Here is a 6,093-nt window from a genome sequence, read left to right on the forward strand (position 1 = left end):
AAAACTTCGCTATAATCCCACTAAACTGACGCTATGGACTCAGAGAGTAGTGTGAGAGTGTTTTTAAGTGAAAAGGAGTTGTGAGGAGGGAGAGAAATCATCCTCTTTTAAACAGAACTCATGACTTTTGACGTTCTGTGCATCCACACGGGCGTGTGGAAATTCCCCACGCCCATGCGCCTCACTTCAAAATCTCCACAGGGGCGTATACACGCCCTTGTGCGCTCTCGAGAAAAACTCTCACTGACTTAGAACGATCTCCCACGGGTGTGCGGAAAATATCCACGCCCGTGCGCCAGACCCACAGGGGCAGACGCACGTCCCTGTGGCTTCCCTGGACATCCGAGAAATATATCAAGTCTTCCACACGCCTGTACGGAAATTCCCCACGGGCGTGGACATTCACAAGCCCAATTCACAGGGGCAGCCAACGCCCCTTTGTTTTCTCAAGATGGAGGGAGATACCTGCAGAGTTTCGCATGGGTGTGCGGAAATTACCCACGCCCGTGTCTGGTTCAGAAGGTCACCCACAGGGGCGAGTCCACGCCCCTGTGTGCTCTCGGGAAAATCTGCCCAACTCTGCAGGAATGCACACGCCTGTGTGGAAATTAACCATAGACGTGTGCCAGTCGCATGGTCGTCCACAGGGGCAGCCGCACACCCCTGTGCCCTCTCAGGATGAGTTCACAGTACACATCCACTGGCGTGCGGAAATTCCACATGCCCGTGTGTTTTCACTGGATGACCTAGAAAAACCTGCAGGCTCTGCAGAACTAGTCTGAACATGTCTACACACTCAGAGCCTGCCCTATTATGCAAAATTTACCAGAGAAAAACACGAAATAGAACTCAAACGACCAGACTTCGCCAATTCGCAACAAAACATACAATGAATTCTTTTAAAAACCCACAATAAAATCGCAGCACAAGCACTCCAAAATTTAAAAACCAACACTTAACAATTTATTCATGCAAACAAACTAAACTAAAAGTTACGAAAAGAGTAAACACTTGGGTTGCCTCCCAAGAAGCACTTGTTTAACGTCACTAAGCTTGACGTATCTTTCTTACTTCACGGGGTTCATGAATGAAGGTTGCCCTATTATCCATAACTTGAAAGCATGATGAGCTAAGTCTCTTGAGGGTAGAGGTTGTATTATCGGGCTTCGGACCACCAAGCAATCGTTCGTCTAACTTCCTTGGCTCATGTACGTCTCCAACAGTCTTGGGGCGTTTTTGGTGGCGTCTCCTAGCCCTCTTCATTTTCCGAAGCACCTTCTTCAAGATCCCCGGGGTAGATGTTTCCTCTCCATTCGAACCAAGCATCATTACTTGTTCATTGCTCTCCTCTTGGTTGAACAAACCTTAATACGGATCCGGGTTGACCATTTCCTGTATATATCCATCAACAATCTCATCGATGAGTGTCTAGAAAAATACAAAAGTGTCATCAAAATCGAGAGAATGCCGCATGGCTTCAGCAAGGTGGTAAGTGAGCTTATCGTCTCCGACTCTCAATGTGAACTCTCAGCCGTCCATGTCAATCAATGCTTTGGAAGTCCGCAAGAACGATCTCCCAAGTATGAACGGTACATCTACATCCTCATCGACATCTAGCACTACAAAGTCAACCGAAAAAATGTACTTGTCCAATTTGACAAGCACGTCTTCAATGATGCCTCTCAGATGTCGTACCGTTCGGTCCGCCAATTGTAAAGTCATCCGAGTAGGCCTAGGCTCACCCAAGCCTAGCTTTTGGAAGAAAGTATATGGCATGATGTTGATACTTGTCCCTGAATCCGCCAATGCCATTTCCTCACCTAAGTCGCCGATGTTACACAGAATAATGAAGCTTCCTGGGTCCTTCTTCTTGTTCGGCATGTTCTTTTGCAACACCGCCGAGCATGAAGCATCAAGCACCACTGAAGCACTCTCCTCCAATTTTCTCTTGTTGGTCAATAGTCTTTCAGGAACTTCGCATACTTAGGCATTTGAGCCAAAGCCTCAACAAAAGGAATGTTGATATGGAGTTGCTTGAACAAACTCAGGAACTTCTTATACTGTTCATCCCCTTAGTCATTCTTCAATCTAGAGGGATAAGGGATTCTTGGCTTGAAAGGTGGGGGTGCCACCTCTTTCTCTTTGTTTGCTCCCTCCTCAACCTCTATAACCTCGGGTGCGTGTTCTTTCGGCATCTCACTCAGAAGCCTCCCTTCAACCTCACGACCACTTCTCAAAGTGATCGCTTTCACATGTTCTCTAGGGTTAGTTTCCGTGTTGCTTGGTAAACTTCCATGTGGCCTTTCGGAGAGAGACTTCGCAATTTGCCCCACTTGATTTTTAAGATTGTGCAAGGAGGCGGTGTGATTGTGAAGTGTAGCCTCGACTGATTCAAACCTTGTATTTGTCGAATGAACAAATCTAGCCAAGTGCTTCTCCAAATCCATCATTCGGGTTTCCAAGCCTGAAATTCTATTTTCCACTTGAGGGGCTTGTTGTTGTTGTTGGAACCCCGATGGCCCCATGGTCTTCTGTGGTCCTTGATTACTCCATGAAAAGTTTGGATGATTCTTCCAACTTGAATTGTAGGTGTTGCTGTATGGATTCCATTGAGATCTCATGCCATTACCTACAAAGTCAACATTCTCAACTGAAGAAACATCACCAATGACGATTGGGCAATCGGAGGGAGCATGTCCTCCACCACAATCGGTGCAATTGGTCACAGCCGCAACTCTATTCGAAGCTATAAGACCTAGCTTCTTACTCAAACTCTCCACTTGGGCCGCCAATGAAGTTACCGCATCAATTTCATGGAGAACGGCCACCTTTTTCTTCTCCTTAGTGTTCCAATGGTAGCTATTTAACCCCATTTCTTCAATCAATTGACGTGCTTCGTCGGGGGTTTTGCTACCGAAGGTAACTCCTGCCGCCGTATCCAAGAGTTGACTTGTACTCGGGTTCAAACCATTGTAGAAGGTTTGAACTATCATCCACTCCGGGAATCCGTGTTGCGGACACTTTCACAGGAGTTCCTTGAACCTTTCCCATGTCTCAAATAGAGACTACAATTCCAACTGCATAAAGGATGAGATCTTATTCCTAAGCTTTGCTGATTTTCTGGGTGGGAAATAACGAGCTAGAAAAGCTTCTACCATCTCCTCCCATGTAGTGATTGATGCTCTAGGTAATGAGTGTAGCCACTGCTTCGCTTTCCCCTTTAAGGAAAATGGGAAGGCTTTCAATTTGATGGCATCATCCATCACACCATTTATCTTCAGCATGTCGCACACCTCGAGGAAGCTCTCTATGTGACTGTTTGGATCCTCATCAGGCAAACCGTTGAATTGTACGGACTGCTGCAGCATATGGATGAATGCCAGCTTTAGCTCAAAATTCTGAGCTGTAATTGGGGGACGAACAATACTCGATTGTGTCCCTAACACTGAAGGTCTGGCATAATCAGATAGTGTTTGTTGTTGCTCATTTTGTTCTGCCATATTTTCAGATCCGTCTACTTCTAAATTAGCTGGATTAGGCTGTTCTTGTACAGGTTCTTTCTGTTTCCTTCGAAGTGTACGTTCAAGCTCAGGGTCTCCTTCAATTAATATTGATGGATTCCCTCGGGTCATAACCTGGAGCTGCACCAAAAATAAGGAAAAAGAAAATCAGAACGATGATAGAAAAAGAAGATATGAAATAGAATGTGTGGTGAAATAGCTAAGAAAACAAAGTGCAAAGTATCTCTAAACGCCTAGCTCCACGGCAACGGCGCCAAAAACTTGACAAGGTCCCCTTGCGTATATCCCGCAAGTGCACGGGTTTGTCGAAGTAATAATCGCGGGTGAGCGGGGTCGAATCCACAGGGAGTAGGGAGTAAAGACACTTAACTTGATTCTTAGCTATGTGGAGTATCAACAATGATAAGTGTGGTAATGATTCAATTCTATAAATTAAAAACAACAAGTAAGAGAGCAAAAGTATGGAGGAGGCAAGACAATCGATAAAGATGGGGTACTCGGATGATGCTTCACCTAGGATAATCGCTTCAAGTGCAAGAACTCTCTATTATGCTTCCTAATAATTGCAATGGTGAGTCATGGAAATCCTTACATACATAGTCCCAAATCTAAGGTCAACTATGCCAAACTCTATACATGTCCCGGAGGAGAAATCGAACAATCTCAACACCTCGCACTCGCATAGAGTTGCAATGAGCTCTAGGGATTCCATATGATAAATATCTTCCTAGATTTAGACCTAACCCTTTGGTCCAGGCGGAAGGTCCCTAGCCACAATTAAGCCCTAGATACTAAGATCACCTCAACGGTTCACTCCATTGCATGCGCAACTAGGCCCCAGCGGAGGGTCATCCCTTAGACCATTCACTCTATTATGGCCGCAAAGAACTCGAGGAACGGAGGTAGAATCTATCACGTCGGAGGGGAAAGGGGACACTTCTGTACCTCTCGACTCACCCTCTCAACCCTCTCCAATCTTGCTTTGTCTAACGCTCGTGGTGTATCACTCACTCACTCACAAGGTTACCAACAAGAACTCTCAAACCTTGTGTCACTCTAGGAGAAATGTTCATACAATCAAGCATTCAAGGTTGGAACTCACAATAAACATCAATTTATTGAAAGCATAATAAAGAAGTTCAATGAAGCGAATACATCCTAGGGTTCACAATCACCCAAGTACCCACTAGGGGTTTAGCTCTCCATGGACCTAAGTACAATCAAAGAAATCGAATGTAAAAGTAATGTATCCATAAAGAAACCCCTCGATAGTCGTGTCGATGGTCTTGCGGAGAGTCCTCTACTCGTCGTCCAAGGATTCCCTCGTCCGGTATAGGATATGCCTCGACTGAAGCTTCCCTACCAACCTTCTTCCTCAAGAATGACAATGTAAGAGCCAAAGAACCTCTCCAAAACCTTGGCCAATACCCCTCAAAACCCTAGCCGAATCCCTCTCTCAAGTTGGGGAAAAGATGGAGAAAATGATACCAAAATTGGGGCTAAATCGGCTTTAAATAGGGCTGGAATCGGGCAACTCCACGGGCGTGGACGCTACACGCACCCGTGCGGAATTTCCACACGGGCCTGAATAATTTCCACACACCTGTGTGGATTCTCTATTTCTCTAATTTCTCAGCCTGAATAACTTCCCAATTCCATACTTTCATTGGGGTAACACAAACGGGCACACGTTCACGTCATGAATCACTTGCTTCTTCAATGATATATATGTTGGTGTAGCTCCTGTTCTTATATGCATAAGACGGAATGCTCGAGTGTGACTGCCTTTGTGCCCCTCCAAATGGATGTGCTCACTCGAATGCGAGGAGGTTGGCACACACTCTAGCATCTCACACCTGTCCTATGTCTGCGCGTTTGAACATTAGCAAGATCTCCTCCAAAATAGGTGCATTATGATCCACATTGGCCTATTTCCTTCATAGTCAGCCTCACAACCATACCTGCATAAAAGTAACATAAAAACACACATATTAATGTAAAAACCTGAGAAAAGTAATGCTCAACATAAGAAAAGAATGCTTCGCATTCATATCACGCAAGAACTTATCATAGATCACGTTGTGTCTTCAATAAAATCACATTTGACGAAGATCTTGCTAATGTTGCACAAATAGGAACACATGAGCGTGACTGCTTTTGTTCCCCTCCAGTTTGCTTGTTAACTCGAGCACATCGGAGGTTGCCACACACTCACATGTCTTTGAGCACAACTTGTGTCTTCACGTTTGTTCACTCCAAGATTTCATCAACAAATTACATCCATGATCTTCTTTTGGTTTCTTTCTTTCATAATTATCTCCATAACCCTACATGCACAAAAGAACACAAATACACATGCATAACTGATAAACGCTGAGAAAAGCAATGCTCAATGTATGAAAAGAATACTTCATATTACTATTACACAAGCACTTATCAATAACCTTAAGAAAGGTACTAAAGGCAAGGGAGAGTAACAATGCCCTTTTGAGTGTGTACCGTAAGTGCACGGGTTTGTCGAAGTAATAAAACCCCGATGAGTGGGTAGTCGAATCCACATAAAATAGTGATT

General features: G+C 44.7%; 1 non-coding gene across 1 annotated transcript; it reads left to right on the forward strand.

Moving 5' to 3' along the window:
- Nucleotides 1-3,003: 3,003 nt before the first annotated feature.
- On the forward strand, nucleotides 3,004-3,110 carry LOC120267066. Its single transcript, XR_005538392.1, has one exon. It is a non-coding gene; the product is annotated as a small nucleolar RNA R71 (small nucleolar RNA).
- The last annotated feature ends 2,983 nt before the right edge of the window (nucleotides 3,111-6,093 follow it).

This window comes from Dioscorea cayenensis, chromosome 1 (genome assembly GCF_009730915.1).
Source record: "Dioscorea cayenensis subsp. rotundata cultivar TDr96_F1 chromosome 1, TDr96_F1_v2_PseudoChromosome.rev07_lg8_w22 25.fasta, whole genome shotgun sequence".
In the NCBI taxonomy this organism is placed as follows: domain Eukaryota; kingdom Viridiplantae; phylum Streptophyta; class Magnoliopsida; order Dioscoreales; family Dioscoreaceae; genus Dioscorea; species Dioscorea cayenensis.